General features: G+C 44.4%; 1 protein-coding gene across 1 annotated transcript in view; it reads left to right on the top strand.

Annotated features, from left to right (window-relative positions):
* The first annotated feature begins 10181 nt into the window (after positions 1-10181).
* Positions 10182-22800, top strand: part of LOC144161548 (receptor-type tyrosine-protein phosphatase epsilon-like) — a 106492-nt gene continuing 93873 nt past the window's right edge. The window contains exon 1 of the mRNA XM_077692202.1: positions 10182-10307. The gene's annotated coding sequence lies outside the window, so the exon portion shown is untranslated. The remainder of the gene's footprint in view (positions 10308-22800) is intronic.

The following is a 22800-nucleotide window of genomic DNA, read 5'->3' as shown; positions in this document are numbered from 1 at the left end:
ATCTGCGCGGTCACTCCATTTCTGACCGTACGGAACTCGTCGCGCAGCGCTTTGTTCTCAGGGGCTCGGCGACATCTCGCCCAAAGCATTTTTTTTATCAGTGCCAAAACACCAGGGATATGCCATTGATACTCAGCCCTCCGTTTTTCTATTACTACCGTTTTCTTACACGCCACATTCATATGGCCTAACGGGCGAACAAAATTGTCATATGCAGTGGCATTGTTATTATCTAAAATAAAAAATTCCAGTCAAAGCTAGCAATTTGTGTGTCAAACTTTTTTTTGTCTAAGATGGTGACAGTTTGTATATAATGTGATTGTAAAGAGCTGGAGTTGGTTAATTGACCCACAAAGAAGTAGTGATCAGCTAATTTCTGCATAATTACAGCCCCGACGGCACAGAAAGGGCGGATCCTCGCACGTTCGCACGATGGTTGTGTGAGATTATCTTTTAGGAACTCCTCCATTGTGGGTTCCCAGATAAAAGGGTCAATACCGCATTCGCAAAGGGCACGCAAGTATTCTTCAACAGATGACCGCTCGCTTGTCAGCAAGTCGATGTTGATGTCCCCGATTATGCACAAGTGGCCTGAGCTGAAATTTTTCCTCCACACCTCCCGCATTTCTTCCGTAAAAGAAAGTGCACAATCATAGGTGTGTGCTACCGCTCGCCGTCTTCGTCCTCTACATTCGTAAATGAATTGAATGACACTGTCAATATAGTTATTAGTCGATTTAGATCATATTCATTATTCTATCTTGGCGATTTCCCCTTCCCTAACATCAAGTGGTATACTTCCCTTCCGGTTTTATCACCATCTTAAATGCTATCTAAAGATTTTGTAGATTTTTGTTTATTCTTCTCGTTATCGCAGTTAGCTACTCAACCCACCAGAGTGTGATCTAACACTACAAACACCCTTGATCAGATTTTAACTACCCACCCAGATTATGCTTCAACCGTTACTTGGTTAGCAGGTGTTGGTAATCACTTCCTGCTCTTCTTTGACATAAACGCCCCCCCCCCCAGAACGCACTACATCAAGAAGAAAAAAATTAGCGCAATCCGCACTGTGAATGTGGTTGGAAAGCCAAGATATAACGGCACCCAGTAGGATTACCCATGCGACGTAGCTTACATTCACACACGTCGCACTACAAATAGTGAAACCTGAGAGATGTAAAATGCACTTAACCACACTCTTCATAACTACAAATCGATATGCTTGGTAAGGTTAAAATATTGCATGATGCATTAACGGTGATTGGTTGAGTTGTATTGGTGTAGCACATGAGTGTAGCACATACTCTTTGTTTATAAAATTAACTGAAGCTGAAAACCGGTGTTAGGCGATCTCACTTCTTCGTACCCGAAATAACGGCGTTAAAGAAGCTGATCGACTACGTTTAATCCAAGCATTTATCATCAGCCGTATTGCTTACTCTCTCCCGTACCTCCTCCCAACTGACGCGGACCTAGCGAAAATAAATTGTCTAATACGGAAAAGCTATAAGGTTGCCTTACAACTCCCACCCGGCACTTCCACTGCCAGGCTTGAGGCCACCGGTACCTACAACAAGGCACAGGAGCTCATAGAAGCGCACCGTATTGGACAACTGAATCGACTAAGCAAAACACTTCCCGGACAGCATCTGCTTCAACGCCTCCAACTCAAAGCGCCCATCATCACAGCTTCCAAGTCTTCTATCCCACTGGAAATTCACGCTGACATCAGAATCCGCCCTCTCCCTCGAAATATGCATCCTGATGCACACCGGGGCCGCAGGATGCGCAGGGCCAAAAAGCTTGCAGAAAAGTACCCGATACGCCCAGACACAGTGTATGTCGATGCAGCTGAATATCGGCACCGCAATGCATTCGCTATAGCAGTCATAAACTCCCCAAACAATCCGCCACTCACTTCTCTCACGATCCGCACGGCAGAACCGGTCACGGCGGAAGAGGCGGCAATCGCAGTAGCCCTTGCAAGTCGGCCACCACCCTCAATCATATTTTCTGATTCGAAAACGGCAATTAGAAATTATGCTTCGGGTACCATCTCACCCCAGGCCCTAAAACTTCTCCTCCAAAACCCGCCTACTACCCAAGTTGAGCTGATTTGGACTCCTGCCCACACTGGGCTTGGGGGTAACGAGGTGGCACACACGACAGCCCGAGCACTCACCTCCCGGGCGTGCGCCACCTCCGTAGCCTCTCACGGAGCCAGATCAGCCCGAGATAGCCTATTGAGCTACAACGAAATAACTACTCATTACCGCCTCTCTCGCCTCAAATACCCACCGGCCCACCCCTCACTGACGTATACGGAAGAACGACTATGGAGGCTCGCACAGACCGAATCCCTTCCCAATAGGGCCCTCCTCCATCACATACACCCCTCAGTTTATCCCTCTCCCTTTTGCCCGCTATGCGGAGACAAGGCCACGGTGCAACATCACATGTGGGCCTGTCCATATGATCCCCTCCCCCAAATCAATTCCTCGGAGCTCTGGGAGGCAGCGCTGAGCTACTCTGACCCGGAGAGACAGAAGATCATCATAGCCAGGGCTACGAAGGTCGCCGCACAGCTCCGGCTGCCGGCCACCTCCCTCTTCTTTAATAAAGTGCTTCTCTCTCTCTCTCTCTCCGTCTCTGCCGTCACGGAGGGAAGCGACGAGATCGGTGGCAGAGATAGAGGAGGAGCAGGAGGCCAGGAGTCGGAGGAAATACCTCTATTACTATTCCAGAACGGCCCAGAGTGCGGCCCACGGGAGTGCTTCCTTGTTCACTGTAGCCCATTATCAGTCCGCGCCGCCTGTGCTGTGTTTTCTAGCTGAAGCTGGGTAGGCCGAGAGGGGCTGGACAGCAGAATATCCCATTGCTCTTGTTCGGTAGTTGACAGAAAGAGAGGAGGGTGCTGAGGGCTAAAGCCGCACACCCCGATTATGTGGCAGAGTTTTCCTACTTCTGAGCAAAATTTACATTTAGCGTAGTAGCGATTCGGGTGCATTAAGTGAAGACGCGCCGTGTGTGGGAAGGAGGAGGATTGTATGAGATCTAGGGTAGTTTGTGGTTGTATGGTAAGCTCAGGGTAAGGTGAAGGTAGGGCCTGTCTCAGAAGGCGATAATTCTGGGTTATGTCCCTGAATGAGACCAGCGGGTGACTCACCTCGTGCAGCTTCATAGCACGTGTGGTAAAAGAGCAGGCTAGGTGGGTGTACTCGTTGCCCTCCATGGAAGCGTGAGCGGGTGTCCAAATGATCTGAATGGAACCATTTGGGGAGTGTTTTTTCAGCCCACGCAGTGCAGGTCGGGACACCAAATCCGAATTCAAATTCCGGTAGGCTTGTTGGGAATCGGTGACTACCTTACGAACTCCTGGTTGAGTGAGACCCAAGGCGATGCTGCACCTTCTGCTGCCGTCATGTCTTCGGTTTTGAGTGATGCACGAGCAAGGAGGTTGGTTTTCGAGGTAGCCACGATGATGCCGTACTGCTGCCCTCGATGTTGGGAGGCGTCTGTGTGGATAACTGCATGATCCCTACCGAGGCTCGTGTTGAGCGCTTGAGCCCGTGCGTTTCGGCGACCCTCGTCGTGTGAGGGGTTCATATTTTTAAGGAAAAGGAGCATCTTTAGTTCTTGTCACCAAACTCCAGGAGTACATCAAGCGGAGTGACAATCTCTGCAGCCCAGCGAATCTGCTGAAGGATGTGGCCACCCGCCACAGTTCTCCTCACTCGGAGCTTCTGGATAGAAAGATGGCGCTCTATCAGCTCTTCAACCGTGTTGTAGAGCCCCGTGCTGAACAGCCTCTCTATGTACGCACCCATGGGAAAAGCAATGGCTTGCTCAACCGCCTTTCTAATCATTATTTGAACCATCTTTATGTCCTCCTTGCCGAGAAGAAGACAGGGGGTTTACGTAAGTGATTCTCAAGAGGACAAAGTTAGAACTAATCGAAAGGTATCGGATCCCTTGAGGCATCGCTTTTTGGTCGCAACTCAACTGCTCATGTCTATGGTTCTATTGATTTGACTGTGTTTAATGCGCTGGAAGGATAAGTCAACCTCGCCATTGGCCTGAAGATGTAGGCCAGGGATCTTGATTCTGGGGCTTGGAGTGATGGCTTGGCCACCAAGGAGTATTTTCATGTGTTCCTTGAGGTGTCGTTTGGGGTGAGGGCGAGGGCGAACGACAAGGAGCGGAAATGTTTCACGTGAACACTGGAGGTCACAGGCTTTAAGCACGTTGGCGTACTAGAAGTAAATTGCCATGGCTTGGTGTGAGCTTCTTCTAATCGCTATCGCGTTGCATTAAACGAGAATGCAGGGGTTAAACCCGAGGATGTGATTTTATGAGTGCACCAGTTGTCGTCCCCGTTTCCGCGTGGGATCGTTGCTAAATCGGTAAGACAAGGGGCTCTGGCTTCATTGATGAATTATTTCCAAGTTCGATTACACGCGGTTTCAATAAATTATTTTATTTGTTCTCGGGAGTTTTCTGTTGACACCAACGGTCGCGAATGATCCCTTGGTAGGTAGAGGTAAAATGCTTTGATTTAAAACGATTTGCGACTACAGAAAAGTCAACTTCGACGCGATCGAAAGTGACTTGTACGAATTTCTTGACGTCTTCCGACCGATTTTAACAACCGCTACGTTCCGTATAACTGGGATATGTTTGGTGATCAAGTTAATCGCGTCACCGTAAAGCCCGTTCCAACCTAAACCATTGCTAGTAATGCACAATTACCATGGTATAACGTCACGATCAAACGCATGACTAAGAAGAAAAAAAGCCTTTTTCGTTCAGCTAAATTTTCACCAACAAATGCACGAAGTACCACTTAAAAAAACCGCATCAAGTGATTAAGTAAGAGAACTCGAATACGCCAAAGGTAACTTCATTTCTAACGTACTGCCATCCATGTTAAAAACAATGTTACCAACTTGCCCAACTTTCCATGCTGCTTAAAACAAATGTAAAAAGTTTTGGCGTTCACGAAATCCCGGAAAGAAAATTCCATCTGACGGAAAGACTCGTTCGGTAACGCAGTTCCCATAAGTCAATGTACGACCGTCCTTAACCATACATTTGCCACCAGTTTTTTATAAAACATCAGACATTCCGCTACGAACTACCCTTTCCTACAATTACCTCCCTATGCCACCAACAGTAGTTGGCGTCCCTGGTATCGCTTCTCTTATTAACAAACTAAGCAATCATTCCTCACCTTGTTGCCCTTCTATCAATACCAAATATTTAAGAAATACCATAGATGAAAGTTCCACCATATTATATAACGTTTTTTAACAATCACTTGACACTTCTACTCTCCCAACTAGATGAAAAATCACGAAGGTGGTCGCCATTCACAAATCTGGTAGAAAGTGTTCCCCCTCTAACTATCACCCCATCTCCCTGATTGGCCGGTTCTAATTTGGCCAGTTTTAATGTTTTTACTTTTTTGACTAATTCAGCTTGACTTTTGGAACTTTGCGTTGACCGTACACGAATGTCTTTGAGCTGTTGAAACACAATTTTTATCTGTTGAGCACAGTTATGGCGCGATGACCCAATCTCTAACCGTGCTTCAGACCGAGTAGTAGGCCCGGGATTGCTTTCTATGTCGCCTGAAAAGTGCAACAAAGGCGCATAAAAAACACTCAGCAACCGTTTCACAAAGCACCCGTGGGCAAAGGAACAGCAGCAAGAAAAGGTTATCATTTTTTTAAGCGTTTAATAAATACTTGTTACAAACCAGGATGTTGAAGAAAAACTGTTGAGTATGACACCCCTGGCCCTGCTCCCGTTCCAAATGAAGCGTGCCGGTGGACGTGCCTCGGTTATGTAGGCCGGAGAAAAATGTGTCGTTAATATTTGGGCAGAAAACCGGTGGTCGCCACGTTCTGGGGTCGACGAAACATGAGTTGTCATGATAGCCAGTAACTATATGCACGTGTAGTGACTGTTTACAATCCCATTTTACGGTAGTGAGTACGATCAGGCAGAACACGAGTATACCAAGGGCAGCCATGGGACGACGAATGCAAGAAATGCCTTCATGTTGAAAAAAAAAACATGGTTAAGTGCGACGCCGTTGGCGCTGCTCCCGTCCCCACTAGTAGCTCAACAAAGAAAGAAGAAGAACGAAGAAAGATTTAGAAATAGAACTGTCGTTCATATTGCAGGGAACACGCATCGTTATTTTTCTACGCGTCCCAATATTCGCCCACCGTTATTGCGTTAGAAGAAACGGAGATGGACAAAGTTCCCCACCAATGGTACACAACTTACACCACGAATCAACAAAAACGACAGCGACACTTGTCCAGGCACCTAAAGCGCCGCAAGTGCACACTCTGTCCACAACCGTTACTCACCTTCGTTGAGCTACCCCCGCCGAAGCAAAATCCCAATAGCCTGTTCCTAGTAAATATATATAGCCCTCCGATTACTTTCCTAGGTGAGATGGCCGCCGTTTTAAAACCGTCAAACAGCGCACAAAAGGGCACGCTTTGATCATAGCAGAAGACTCCAATGCTCAACATACGCCTTGGGGCTAACAAAAGGACAACAAAAAGGACAGAAACTTTACGGTGCAATATGAAGTAATAGCGTGCATATGTGCAATGTGCCAGACACTCCGACGAGGCCAGGGAATAGTGTTTCTCGAGATAGAACCCCGGATATCACTTTAACGCATGACATGAAACACACTCTATGAGAATGCCTCTCAGAAACGTTGCCCAGTCACCTTTACGTCATTCAGTTACAAATTACGCGTCATCACACTCAATCATAAAAGAATGGCAGAAATTCCGTGTATTCTCCCAACGAGTTCCATTCAATCAAATGAAGATTGCACACAAAGAATGGTAGAAATTTTTCTACAACAAACAAACCAAATGCTTCTCATGAAATATTTCCCTGCTGTAGATTGGGATCTTTTGCACATGTGGGAGGCCCAAAGAGGGTTTACTAAACGATAAAAAAACGTAAATCAAACCAAACATTTCGTTTCAGAATAGCCAAATTGACGCAGGAAGCCGCCGATTATGCTAGAAATCTAAGACATCAAAGCTGGGCCCAGTTTTGTACACAATGATTGCAGCAATGGCTCAGAGGTAGAGCAGTCGCCTCGTATGCGGGAGGTACTGTGTTCGAATCCTGCAACCGCCGGGCGCCCACCGGTTTCTTTAACGGGTACAGGCGTCCCTGGTAGAGTGCGGACACTTGAAAGGAGAATCCACGCCTAGAAAGCTGCCTTTACCCTTGCGAGGGGCCGCTGACCCTTGTCCATCTGACGGGTCCCCCGGCTCTCATGCCACGCTGCGCCATTGCCGGGGATGAAAGTGTCTGGCGGCATGTCCTGCTACAGGTGGTTGTGAGTTGAGCGTCCACCGTGGCTGTGGAAGGCACCATGTGCATTCGTGTGCCTTGGTGGCGCCGGGCACCTACCGGTAAAATATGTACAAGCGACTCCCCGGACGGGCGCTCGGCCCATGAGCGGGACTACAACGCTTGGGAAGTTCACCCGACTTCCACGGGAAATCGCCCCTATGGAAAGGGGCGGCTGCAAAAACGCAGGAACTTTTTTTTCAAAATCAGCCACAGAGTCGAAATCCGCCGTAGCCCACCAGTAAGGGCAACCTATTCATAATTATCCGCGAATAGAGGCGGGATTTCCCAACGAGCTTCAAAAACCAAAAAAAAAACAATTGTACCCAAATTGTGCAGCCTTTCCCATCGTATACGGGTGATGCCAGCCCCGAATTGGACGAGCCCTTCATCGAAGCAGAAATTGAAGCCGCCGCGTGAAACCTCACCCGGAACACAACACCGGGAAAGGACACAATTACAAATAAGCTCGTCCTAAATCTAGAAAGCGAAGCTTTAAAAGCTGTAATAAATTACATTATTAATCATTGGATAAAGAGAAAAATACCCTCTCAGTGCAAGCATGCCGATATAACACTCATTCCAAAGCCTGCAAGAAGCCATTAGCAAAAGCGAACCTAAGATGTATTTCCCTAACGTCCTGTGTGGAAAAAGTATCTGAAAATATCATACGAAATTGCCTCCCACCATGACTTGAAGATTATGATAATTTTCCAAATACCATGCTTGGCTTCAGCCTACACACACCGACCGAGGATATACTCATCCAAATTAAACGGACACTGAAACGAATTTGTCATACACCCGTTTCGGCCTGCACTGCGAAGACTGGCTCAAATAAACACACTTTTGATCGTTTATACAGGCGATAAGGCGTATTTATTTGATAAGACCTGAAAGAACAAAAACGTCCATGCGCGGCTTGTGGCGGCCGCACCAACTAACCGTAGTGACCTCAAGGAAAGGTGCTTCGTGAATGGACGATGTTCAAGAATAGCATTCAAAAAAGTTTTGGTTTCGGTTGTGTGACACACCGTACTTGCATCCGACGTTATCTTTGAATGGGCATCCTCGATATCTCAATAATCGCGATACCGCGCTTCTGCAGTGTTGTTGGTTGTAAAACGCCTCAGATAAGCCTCCCAGGACGGCTTGGAATAGTAGCAATCACTGGACGAGGCCTACGCAGTGGACGAGCGCCCTCCACGTCACCGCTGACGCTCAAATGTCATGCACTTTACCCCCATATTCGGAGCTTGCCTCAATCATGCCTGTATCGTAAAAAGCGTGTTCACACCACGCCAAGGGTCCACCGATTCTGGCCTGCATCCACTGTCCGCAAGCAGTCGGTGCTTATAATGGCAACAGCACGCCAACGAGAACTCGCTAGCACGTCAGTGTCAGTCTGCGCTTTTTCTGCTACCTCGTTCGTGGAGTAGTGAACGTTCCGTCCCGAAAATAGTGAACTGAGTATAGAAAACATCGCCCGAAAACGAAAAAATCAACTTATAAAAAAAGAGTGTATTCTAGATGATTCGAACTTGCAACTTGAAAAATAACAAAAATAGCGCTCCAGACCACTCGGCCACGGACCACCGCTGCCGGCTACGGAAATATGAGGTATATAATGTATAACCACTTTGCACTTATATTTATTTTAGCGTTTCGAACAGCTTAAGTGACTATTTGTTGTGTAGAACTCTTGCAGTAAGTGTCCCCCAAATTTCCACAATATCTCACGTCTAGCAATTGCATTTCTTAGACGGGAAAACGTTCGCAGATGTGTGGTGGTGCTGCTAACTGCTGTGGTTCACCCAGTGCTTCCTACACCCAAGTTTTACGCCGTACGTTAAACGTTTCTGTTGATTTTATTTCCTTTTCGGCCGATGTTAACTTCGCTGACTCTTCTCCCGCCTTCAATTGGCCTTAGATTTTCCGAATAGGGTACGTGTCAGCGAAGCGTGTGATGTGCGCTTGCGGAACGCTTGCGTGGAGCAACCTGGGCTTGGGGCTTGATACAGTGTACAAACTAGCAAACTAAACAAAGGCACATTCTGTGCCTTTGTGGGACAGTGCGTAGAGATGTAGAAAATAAATGTCATTGTGTACAAAACCAATGCGTCTGTCTTTTTACTGTAACGTCATAGATCACCCAGCGACGTGATTGCAGTTGTGTTACGGCAGAGATATGCGTAGGACGCGTGTTGCACGCAACGAGGAAACACAGCGTGCCATCAAGAGCGTCGGCGTTAGCCTATCGACAATGGAAACAGGGGCGGCAGAATGAAACCACCGACGACGATCGGGCACCGTAACCCCAGCGTAAGTGCCGTACAAATCAGGTCTTTGGACAGCGCGCGGCGGAAACGGAAGACGTCGGGTTGCTGAAGCCCAGGGTAATGCTTTCCCGGTAACCCACAAGCAGTGCTGCTGGTAACCAACCTTCACAAATTGGAATGGCACCGATATTTTGTTTCTTTTTTCCGTATTTCCACCGCAAATCCGACCAAAAAAGATTATTCATCGTCATCCCCCCTCCGCCCCCCCCCATGTTCCGCTTCCTCTTGACCTGGAGCAGTTAGACATATAATTACTTAAACTAAGAGAAAAGCCCTGTGTTCAGTTTCTCTTCACCCCCGGGACAACTGTAACAAAATTACTTTTATTTTCTAAGTACTCTGTGCCCTGCACGTATATTCCGTAAACAACAGCTGTATCTACTCACAATGTATAAAAAAACAAGCAAAGCATGTAGCGTTCTTGTGTTTCAGCCTGTCCTCATGGCATTTATGGCCCAAGTTGCAACTTGAAGTGCCCTGTTTGCCAAAATGGCGGCGTGTGCCATGACATCACAGGGGCGTGCATCTGTCCACCGGGCTTTCAAGGAAAGGCTTGCGACAAACGTGAGTACGAAAATTTTCTTGTAATGACTATAGCTCCGATTGTGTAAAATTGCCTCCACAATGAGCAAACCCTTGCTCCGTTGAAGTAAAGACCAACGGAAATGGTCGCGCGTAATATGAAGTACGGCTCGGGGTGAACGCACATACATACCTGTAATGAACATCGATGAATATATCTTTACCGCAATGTGAGTAAGTTACCAAACCTCAATTTTAGGTTAGAGCCGCCTTGTTTGCAGTTATTGAACAAATCAGTGGCCAAAGCCTCACATTCGAATACCGAAGTGATAAGTCAAGACAACTTTGCGGGAAGCTCCGTTCCTCTCTGAATCAGTGCTTCAACATCAAGAGGGTCTTCGAACGTCTCTACACCATAGCACTCGGTGCCATGTGCATCCTCTGGCAGCCATCACTGCATCGCATGTAAGAGACTTGCTTCCAACAAATTTTCAGCGTCCTGTCAAGCCAGCATTGCCAACATGGATACTCCCTCCATGGAATATAATAAAAAAAAATCCCGGAATAAGCAAAAAGACGCCCGCACCTGCAATGAAGTTTTTCACAGTTGATTATAGAGGTTGATCAAAATTAAGTCGAGAGGTTTCTTTTTTTTTAATTAGGCACCTAGATTTGTGAGAAAACCACCTCTACAGCAACGTTTGGCGCCCGGGGGGACACAGAATTAGGTGGTATTTATTGATGTCGGTGGCTTAATTAACTAAAATTGAATAATTATCTTTTTGGTGGCTGCGGTAAGCAGGCATGTTTGCATTGAAAAGTTGGACGCCATCATGTTTCCCCGCAGTTTCATTCAGCAGAATTCTTCTAGCGCATCCGTCCTCGGTGATATCGAACTGCGAAGTTTATTTGCCGTTTGTATGATTACGCATACCAGACAGCGATGACCAGCGCAAAGCTCCTCCTCCCTTTTGTGACGTACCTGCAGTGTACCTTCGTTAAAAGGCAAAGTGATAACGGGCACCCTTTCAGTCTTGGCTGGCGTTATCGCAATCTGCAGCACTCGGAACCGCTATCGAAACACAGAGCAAAGGGGAGGAGCTTTGCGCCTGTCTTAGCTGTCTAGCATGCGTAATCATGGAACGGCAATTAAACTACGCAGTTCGATATCTCGGGTTATGGGGGCGCTAGAAGAATTGTGCCAAATGAAACGGCGTAGGAAAACAATTGCGCATAACTTTTCAATGGAAAATGTGTCTTAATGTAGCCCCAAAAAAGCTTATTATTCAATTTATCAAATCAAATCAAATCAAATCAAAAGTTTATTTCGCTCATAGGTACATCGACGTGAAAAAGGTACATCGACGGGGCAAGGAAAAAAGCTGCAAGAAGCAGCTTGACAGGGCCCTTGCCCCCGTCCAGCAATGAACGGCGTGTGCGCTAAGAGGGTATATGCAAAAAACGCACTGAAAAATACACCCTTTTCATATGTCATAGCAATATAAAACCTTAAAATACAATAAAATCAATTTGGCGGCACGACAGGAGTACATACAGTGTACAGTAATAAAAATACTTATACATGAACTGCAACACGCAAACCGAGTACAAAAAAAAATTCCCGCATTTCCCCGAGGGTAAGAATGTGAAAGTGCGAATGCATGAGTTGAATTTCCGTGGTTCGGTAATGTTCGCGAAAGAGAGATCACACACACACACACACACAACTACAAAGAAAGAAAGATGCATTTATTTACAGACACCTATTTGTGCTGTCGTTGTACTTGATTGCTAGAGCAGATCTCAGCTTTGAAATTTCGTGTCAGTACTCCTTTAAGCGGGGGCATTAGCCCTTCTCACGCCCGATTCCTGGCCAATCCCCCACGTGGGTATGTGCCATGTCAGCGGCCAGGCAGCGCGGGGTGCATTAGCCCTTCTCACGCCCGATTCCTGGCCAATCCCCCACGTGGGTATGTGCCATGTCAGCGGCCAGGCAGCGCGCGCCCATCTCCCCCCGTTGCCAAAGAAGACGAGGAGATTCCTGGCCAATCCCCCACGTTGGTATGTGCCATGTCAGCGGCCAGGCAGCGGGCGCCCATCTCCCCCCGTTGCCAAGGAAGACGAGGAGCGCGCGCACCCGCAGCTATTGCTATGCGGACGGCGGCGGAATGCGGACGGCGGCGGATGCTTCAGGCTCGCTTAAGAAGTGCATTCGCACTTAAAAAAGAATTACAATCGCATACATCGACCATACCAGTATTCCGAGTTTTACAATGTTCGAAAAAGAAAACACATCGTGTTCGCACCAGTGAAATCACATTTTATCATCTAAAAATAAATTTAAAATGCCACGTCTGTTTAACAATAAAATGTCGATTTGTTCCCGGTCAAACTTGTTAAGTAGAATAGGCAAGGTGCTCTTAATTCCTTGGCACCCGTAGTCAGAACTTGAAAATGGAACTTGCCATTTGGACCGGTATCGATAAGAATAAAGGCTATGAGTCATTGTCAGGGCAGCTTCAGTTAAAAAAGAACTTTGTTTTTCTAGAGATGCTTTCTTGTACCTGCGCAGTAGCTGATAATTGTATATATCACCAGCACGAACCAATTTATGTTTTTGAAAAAGTGGCTGAGTGTGTTCTAAGTACGAGACATTATCTATAGCCCGCGCGGCATTTTTTTGTATTAGTACTAGTTTCTGTAGGTTCTGTGAAGTGGTGTTTGCCCATGCTAATCCGCAATAATTAAGGTGGGACTGCAGGAGGGAGTTGTACAAAAGTTTCTTGATTTTACTTGGGAGTTCATGGCGATGTCTGCTAATGACACCAGCAACCTTCCGTGCTTTTGAGCAGATAGAATTGAATGAATGAACGACTTTATTTAGAAATAGGCCTGAGGCCCTGGGGGGGGGTTATTGGAAGATGAGGGAAAGGGAGTCGAAAGCCTCAATGAAAATCTCATGTACGCTATTAAACACAAATTGTCCATTTCCAGGCCCTACTAGGCCTGTCAGACCGTGGTCATTCCAACTCATATTTTCCGGGAATTTCTAAAATCCCAAGTGTCTTTATTGATTTTTCGATATCAATTGTATAGGGTCCCAATGTAATGCTATTCGGTAAATCTAAAGAGGTGCCTCGAGAACGAAAAATAATGCACTTAGTTTTTGCTTCGTTCAGTGATAGGCCGTTTATTTTGGACCAACTTTGAAGCTGATAACAAATGCGATTTGCATTGGGCAAAAGTTCTGGCAAATCTTTTCCATGAATCAGCACAGTGCAGTCATCAGCGTAGATAATGAACCTATTAATGGAGTCTATCCGTACAATGTCATTTATACAAAATAAAAAAGCACCGGTCCAAGAATACTACCTTGCGGCACCCCAGCAGTTATTTGACGAGTGCGAGATTTACATTCATTAATTTCTACGTACTGATTTCGGGAGCTCAGATATGAACGCACAAGTTCCATGGGAGTCCCCCTAAAGCCATATCGTCCCAGTTTAGCAAGTAAGAGCTCATGATTAACGCTATCAAACGCTTTGCTGAAATCTATGTATATGCCTAACGTCATTAGCTTATTTTCTATGTTTTCCAAAATTGCTTCCATCTGGGCTAACAAGGCGGATTCTGTCGAGCGACTTGCCCTAAAACCGTACTGACAGTCTGTGATCAGGTTGTACTTTTGTGTAAAGCTATTGATTCTAACATTTATTATTTTTTCCAACCCTTAGGAAATACTGGTAATATAGATATTGGTCTGTAGTTTCCTATTTTCTTTTTTTTATCACCCCCTTTGTAAGTAACCGTTACTCTAGCCAATTGCATATTTCTGGGGAAAGTGCCAGTTTGCAAAGAGAGGTTGAAAATATGCGTTACTATGGGGGCTATGATGTCAAGCACATATTTTACTGGTCTGATTTCAAGGGCATCAGCATCTTTGCATCGACTATTTTTAGGACTCTGGAAAGCGACAACGACTTCTGAAATATCTGTTGGCCGTAAAAATATTGTGTTTTCAGTTTCAGGAACATTATGCGAGATTTCTGTGTTGTTTACATCAACGTGGCCACCAAGTCCGGTAAAATAGTGGTTAAACTTGTCCGATAGCTTCACTTCAGTTAGAAATTCCCCATCAGCTACAATTTCTTCCAGGCGAGAAGCACGGGGTTTCCGATTGATTATCTCGTTTAACTTTTTCCACACATCACTTCTGTGGAGGCAGCCGCTGTCAAATATGCGATAATAGTAATCTTTCTTTGCCTTTTCTATCTGCTTGTTAAGTTTATTTCGAAAAATTTTAAATTCAGTCCATGCTGGCGGCTCTCGGGATTTTAGAAATGCGTAGTAAAGTTTGTTCTTTACTTTGATTTGTTTTACAATATGCGGACTGATTCATGGTTTTCGCACTATGTTTGTTTATATTCTCTCAGTGGGAAAGATTCGAAATACACTGCCTTGAAAAGCTCCATAAATGCATCATAAGATAAATTTGTATCCTGTATGGCGAAGATCTTAGCCCAGTTTACTCGATCAATATTGTTTCTAAAGGTGTCTAGGCCCCGACATCAATAATTAACACCCAATTATGTGTCCCCCATGGTGCATAACCTACAGCAAAGGTGTTTTCACATAAATATAAGCACCTAATTTTTAAAAAAAACGTCGATTTAATTTTGATCACCCTGTATATTTACCACGTATGCAGACCGCGCGCACGTTTATGCGGGCGGCTCAGTGACCACAGAAGCATCTATGATTGGCGTGGGGATTCCGTCGGTCCACTGCACAATCAGAAAAAAAACTAAGCAACAAAACATCATCCACCCCTAATGAGGTACCGGCTGTAAGGGCTGCTCTTCATTTCATTGGTGCACACCATGCGTGGTGATGCATGATCTTATTAGACTCACGGGGTGATTTACAAGCTCTAAGAAGGCTGTCCAACCACTGCATTCACCTTGTGTAGAAATCAGCGAAATCAACACAGCGGTAGTGCACGTGGGCCATCACATCAGGCTTCAATGGCTGCCTGGTGATTCGTAAATAGAAGGAAATACTATATCTGATGCAGCCGCCAGCGGTGGCCACTCTCTACGTAACACGACACAGCTTCCTGTCTTTCGCGAGGATGGTTGTGCCCTTATCTATCGAAATCGTTTAAGTAGCAAATGTTGTAGTGGAAGGACCCTCGGAGCGGATATCCACCTCTGCATGGAATTGACCATCTCTGTAAATTCCGTGTTCCACTCGATCTAACCGAACCGTCTGAAGGTGTTCTGAATCGTATTCGCCTCAACGTGGCTTACACCCGAAGCTTCAAGTTCAATATAGGGTGACAGCATTCACCACTGTGCCCCACGTGTGCTGTGCGCGAGGCTACCGAGCACTTGTCTATATGCACGCGATTTGCCGCTGCGCGAGGAACAGCGGGTAGCTGCCTGCCTCGTGTACGACGTGGAGTAAGGCTTCAGTTGTGTCACTTTGTTGAACCCTGGGCCAACAACAATTACTCATCTTTGGGAACAAATATACTTCTGCATTTTTCTTCGGGATTCTGGACTAGACAAAACTTTGTAATACTTGCATTGCGCGCATGGCTAAATCGGCATGAATTTGCGTCGCCATGTACGCTTTGTCACCTTTTTTTAGTTAGGCGCTCTGCGCTTCCTTGTCTTCAATCGCTCTATTTGTTTACTTGACTTTAGAGTTTTTTCCCAGCATTTCATTGCGTTCCATTTTCTATTTGACTTTTGTTTTCTCTCTAACTGTTGCGTTCCCAGTATGTCCCATTCCCTTTACTGCATTGCAATCACCACATCTGGCATAGCAAGCCCTGCCGCTGCAGAGCTGACCTCTCCAGCCCACATTAACGACTTCTCTCTCTCTCCCACACACAAACGACGTCATGTGTACAGTTCGCATGTATATTTTGTAAATATACACTTAGTGGCATAAACTTCGTGAGTACGTACGACCGTCGCTACCTATCGCTGCTGTTTGCTTCGACAGTGACTGTCTGTGAAGGTTAGCGATGTAGGTTCGTACCTAAGTTATGATCTATCAGCCTCAACATCATGGTCGACTCGCCGCTAGCGGGGCATGGGGTAAGAGAGAGGCCATGGTTATTCCGATCTTGGTAATAAACTGGGACCTCTGTTTACATTTAGAGTGGCTCCGCTAGTACCCCTCGTGCAGCTTGATAGGCACTGACTTCACCATATTACAGTTCTCCAAGCTCATCGACCGCCTGATAAATAATCGCGTACCTCACCATTACCTAGAATACGTTCAATTCTACTACCATGCAGCTCTAATCGGCTTTTGCCCAGGCCTGTGCACGGATGACAGCTTCTGTGTTCTACGCGGCTTCTTTTTCACCCTTACCTTACAACTCACCACATTATCTCTTCCTTGTCGTGAATAGTCGGAAAGCGTAAGTTCGGTTCTGTCAAACTACTATCCTTGAGTAACTTTCGCAGACCAACCCCAGCTCATCAGCACAAATCTTATTTCTGATTTTCCTGCTATCCCGTCCTATACAGCTTCAAGGCTCTCAACCTGGCTGGGCACCCCATGTCTTCGGCCTTCATGGGGGCGTCCCACAAGGACTCAAAGTAACCCCAGTACTACTTAACCGATGCATTCCAAAAGTTTCGTGCTATCTCGAACAAAAACTCCTAGGCGCGATGGGAAGTTTATGCAGACGATATTACTATATGGGCCGAGTTAACTTTCGTCTTCCAGAAGCAGAGCAGTGCAAACAGTGCTCGAATCACCCACGATTAGTCTGAAAAACTCCCTTACCTCTATGTACCTCAAACTAGCTTAAGAAAACAGAACTCATTTCTTTATTCCACTGCAAACCACCACAGGAATACAAACTAGCACTCTAAGTGGTGGCGCCAGCCTTAGCGCATCATGATAGCCCACTCGACGCCAAGAAGTTCCGGTAGGGCAAAATGCAGCACAGATATTCGGCATCCCCAACTCGAATCGCAGCGAAAAACAAAAATTTATTCCATTCAACACCTCTCCAAAAAATATGGCAAGGGAAACCAAAAAGCCACACAAACGTTTGCAGCCACCGTCGCCTTAAATACAATCAACTATGGAGCTCAGGCTTACGATATCAACCCAACACAGTTGCGCACGATTTAAACCTGCATCTGGCCAGTTTCTGTACTGTTACGGAATTGCCCAAACATATATCCCTCCACAATCGTCAGTTATCTCTACATCTACCCAACCCCTTCTTGGACGCTGCCATTCAAGAGCGAAACACCCGATCGGTCTTAAATCACCCCTCACTCACGAAGAAATACAACTCGTGGCGTTGGATGCTTTACAACCTCGACAGATACATATACTGCACATGGTGTAGGCATTTTGTGTATATAGTTATAACGTCCCCTATATCTCAATCATCATACGTGTCACCCTCCATCTTTGCCCTCCCTCGCACGCAGTAGCAGAGCCTAAACGATAAGGCCAAGTTCACTGTGTTTGTCTTCCATTCTTACACTCTCTCTCTCTCTCGACAGTCCCAGAGCATTCCAACCACGTTATCCCTGTGGCACCGTACAACACTCACTGATTCCTTCATTTGTCACCCCGTTCCCCGTGAAGCTCAACTCACAAGCGAAAGTAAAATTCTGAACATGCTCACCAAAACCAAGCAGGCCCAAGAAATTCTGTGCTCTGGTACAGGCATCACCCAGTAAACAATCGGCAGGGCACAATGAACCTCCCCGTAATACCCAATTATTCTTGCCTTGCACACCCTACACATATCACATGGTACTACTCTTGAATGGAAAACATCCGCAATCCAATAAAGTTTCATATGTTTGAATTTACATCGAACATCCGACCCCACATCCGCATCCTTCCTTTGAGGCTGTCCGAAACGTCAAGAGCGCTACCTCACCCATTAACTTGCCGACAAAAACATCTGCCGAAATTCAGATAATTTTCTATTAATACGTACATTCACATCTTCCCTGTCTAGGATGAGTTGTTCAGAGCCTAATTTCTTGGTTTTTATAAACTCCCTGAGACCAAGTATCTCCATCTACGTTATTAGAATGGTTACAGGTGTTACATTCGCCAGATCTGAATTTTTGCGTAACAGAAGGTTGTTCTATTGTTCGCCATTTTTGTTATTTCTTTTTTTTCGTATTTTTGTTTAACAAAATTCTGTCCAACCCATTATCTCTGTTTACCCTATTATAACGATAACGGTGTTATGTGGGCTAAGTTTCTGTTTTTATGGAAATGCAGGGCGTTAGATGCCTTGCCACTTTCACTCATTTTTCTATTTTTCTTATTTAGGGTTTTAAAATTGCGTTCGATCGATAATCTAAATTCACGCTACCATAACAGTTAAAGGTGAAACTTCCGCAAAATCTCTTAATGTAGGGCATTACACGGTTTCCCTTTTTTGGTAACTTTTTGTATTTTTGTTATTTTTGGTTTTTAATATTTTTTTCTACTATTAGACTCCATTTACACTAATAAACCGATTAAAGGTGAAAATTTCTGGAAATCTATATTTTTCTGTAAATTCAAGGCGTTGCACAGTTCGCTATTTCGAGTGTTGCTCCTATCTGTCCTTTTTCTGCATTTTTTTTTTCAAAACTCTGTCCGACCAGTTATCTCCATTTACGTTAATTTAACAATTAAACGTGAAGCTTCCGCAATTTGTGCCTTAGTGGAAATGCAGCGAGTTAGAGGGTTCGGCATTTTCACTGTTTTCTCTCTTCTTTCCTCATTCTTGGTTTTTCAAAACTGTGCCCCACCATTTACCTCCATTTAGGTTATTATAATGATTGAAGGTGTTACTTCGACCAAATCGGCGTGTTTGTTAAAATGAAGGGTGTTACAGGGTTCACCATTTTCGTAATAATTTTGTATATTTTTTTTGCTTTTCAAACTTCTGCTCGATCTCCACCTTTGTCCTTTGTCGATCTCCACCTTTGTCCACCTTTGTCCTTGTCCTTGATTTACGCGAATAAAACAATTGAAGGTGGAACTTTCGCGAAGCCTGCATCTTTGGAAAAGCAAGGCGTTACACGGTTTCTCATTTTCCCTGCTTTCTTTCTTTTTTTGTTAATTTCTTGTTTTTCGAAATTCGGCCCCACCATTTATACCCATTTAGCGCTATTATAACGATTGAAGTTTGTACTTCCGCGAAATCAGCCTTTGCGAAATGCAAGTCGTTACGAGGTTTGTTATTTTCACTGTTTTCGCATTTTTCTCATTTTCTGCTTTTTTAAATTCATTGCTGTTAATTATCTCAATTTACGCTATTGTAACAATTGAAGTGGAAGTTCCGCAGTATCTGAATTTTTGTGGAAACGCAAAACATTACACAGTTTGACATTAACCCTGTTTTCTATATTTATTTCTTACGTTTAGCTTTTAAAACTTCTGGCTCACCAATTATGTCCATTTACGCTATTATAAGTATTAAAGGTGTTACTTCTGCCAAATCCGCATTTTTTTGAAAATGAAGGGTACTACACGGTTCGCAGTGCGCGCTATCTTTTTCTATTTTTCTCGTTTTCGGTTTTTCAAAATCCTGTTCAACCAATTATCTTCATATGCATATATACAACAATTAAAGGTGGAACTTCCTCGAAATCTTCATTTAGTGTAAATGAATGGCTACACGGTTGGACATTTTCGCTATTCTTTTGTATTGTTCTTATTTTTTTGTTTTTTTGCAATTCTGCTCGACCAATTATCTCCATTTATGCGGTTCTCACGATTAAAGGTAAAACTTCCTGGGAATCTGCATTTTGCGTAAATGATAGGATTTACACTGTTCATCATTTTCGCTATCTTTTTGTATTTTCTTATTTTTTGTTTGTTAATCGTTCTGTTCAATGAAATCCCTTCATTAACGCTATTATAATGATTAAAGGCGGAACTTCCGCGAAATCTGCATTTTTGTGGATATGCAGGGCGCTACGCGTTTCACCATTTTCACTGTTCTCGTTCTTCTTTTCTTATTCAAAGGTTTTCAAAATTCGATCCGACCAATTACTTTTATTTGCGCTAATATAACACTTCAAAAAGAAAGTTCCGCGTAATCTGCATTTTTTGTAGAAATGCAGGGCGTTACACGGTGCTGGCTGTGAGGGTAGTCGGCAAAGAATGCTGCGCATTAATACCTTGATGTGTTCTTCGAAGAGGTTGGTGTTCAGTACGCGTGGGCTGGGTTGACGTTGGGAGCAGGCTCGCAGCTCTACACTTCTCGTAAAAGGTCACTATCTGTGGAGAATAGAGCGATCAGTGTAAGCGAGGCGCGCCGACAAAATGAGGACCTATAGGAATTAACGGGTCATCTGTAGGAAGTGTGAATATGATGTCAATTTGGGGCAAAACCAGATGATGTGGTGAAGGTCAGCTTCGGTGGGTATCGAGGCAGTGAGAGCATTTGTGTTTTGCTAGATGGGAGTATAATTTTTTGAATGATTACCAATATTAGGTGGTGTTGCCAATGTATTTATTCAAAGAGACTTCTGCGGATAAATAAAGTTCAGAAAGCCAAGCAAGAAATCCGTGCGGAGTGATATTTCCGAAAGAGGTTTTCTGTCTTTTTTATCTAATGATATTCAGTGCTGGGGATAACAAGGCCGCAATGGCTGTTGTCGCCCAGGAGGAAGCAGCGCATATGTGTGAGTGAATCCCGTGCAGCCGCGTGAGCTGCCACTTTTCCCGGTGAGAAACCATCATTCCTGGGCGAATACTCGATGGGAGTGTGTTGTAGCGGCGAAAGCTAGTAATCTGTTTAGGTCCTAACGCGTTGCATTCTTTGCCGAGTACACCCACAGCAAGATCATGCAACACCCGACATTGCCACAAAAATGCAGATTTCGCGGGTGATACACCTTCAACTGTTTTAGTACAGGGAATAGTGATTATTGGTTGGAAAGAGTTTTGAAAACCCAAAAATAAAAAAAAACAGAAAAAATAGCGATACAGGCTAACCGATTTACGCCCTTCAATTCCAAACAAAATGTAGTTTTTGCGGAAATTCCACCTTTAATGGTTATAATAGAGTAAATAGAAGAAGAACAGGAAATAATTGATTTGTCCTGAGCCTTTACAGGAACGGGAGCAGAGTCTAAATGCTTTACAGCCACACAAGGACCTCTGCACCTACACACAGTTGGCAAACAGGGCATTTAGTATCAATAATCTAATATAATGTGTCAACATTTCACTCAATAACACACAATTACTGAGAAACGTAAATTACATGGGCTTTCGTATAACAGTTTTATCACATAATACATATTGATAAGTGAGGCATTTTAGGTATATATATTTTAATATAGATATTCAATGTCATGTCATAAAAGGATGGACTTCATTTCGGTTTTAAAATAAACGTGTCTTGTTGATTGATTGATTGTAGTTTTTAACTTGCCGACGCAACGGAGGCGATGAGGCGCACCGTTGTGGAGGGTTCCGGATTAATTTTGACCACCTGCGGATCCTTAACGTGCGCCGAAATCTCGTACACAAGGGTGCTTTTGCTTTTCGCCTCCATCAGAAAAGCGGCTGCCGCGGCCGGGAATCAAACCCGCGACGTCCTGCTCAAACGTGTTTTGGGTCTGATCACATTTGTAACATTCTTCCCGCAAACTGTCGCAAGCAGTCATAAATTGTGAGATAAAATTTTGGAAAACCAAAAATATGAAAAAAACAGAAAAAATTAGCGATAATGGCGAACCGAGTAACGTCCTACGTTTCTACAAAAATGCGGATTTCACTGGAGTCTACATTTATACGTTATAATAGCGTAAATGTACATGACTCGTTATACAAAATCTTGAAAATCCAAAAAATAAAAAAAACATAGTAAAATAGCAGCCGTGTAACACCCTGCATTAAACAAAAATATAGAATTCGGAGAATTTTGACCTTTAATTGCGGTAATAACGCGAATGGAGAAAATTGGTGGGACAGAATTCTGAACAACAAGGTATAAAAAATTGAAAAATAGAAAAATCAAAAACCGTGTAACGCCTGCCTTTCCACAATGGTGCAGATTTTTGAGCCCACCCTTAATCGTTATAATAGCATAAACGAACATAATTATTCGGAGAGAATCCTGAAAAAGCAAAAAATATGAAAAATGGTACAAAAATGAGAGAAAAAGGCGAACAGTCAACACGCTCAATCTCCGAAAAAATGCCGACTTCGCGGCGGAAGTTGCACCATTATTCGTTATAATGCCGTCAATCAGGACAAATGATGGAACAAACTGTAAAAAACAATATATCTGAAAAATAGAAAAAAATGAGCGAAATCGCGAACCGGTTAACGCCTGCATTACCAAAAAACAATCAGATTTCGCAGAATTTCCACTTTTCATAGTCCAAATAGCGTGAAGGGAGATTATTTGTCGAACAGCAGTTAGAAAAAGCAAGAAATAAAAAATAGAAACATAATAGTTAAAATGGCGGATATGTAACACCCTGGATTTCCACAAAAATTCAGTTATGGCAGAAATAACTCG

The sequence above is a fragment of the Haemaphysalis longicornis genome, unplaced genomic scaffold (assembly GCF_048455015.1).
Source record: "Haemaphysalis longicornis isolate Haplotype H1 unplaced genomic scaffold, Haemaphysalis longicornis Haplotype H1 scaffold_12, whole genome shotgun sequence".
NCBI classification, from domain to species: Eukaryota; Metazoa; Arthropoda; class Arachnida; order Ixodida; family Ixodidae; genus Haemaphysalis; species Haemaphysalis longicornis.
This window is presented reverse-complemented; position numbering and strand designations above follow the sequence as displayed.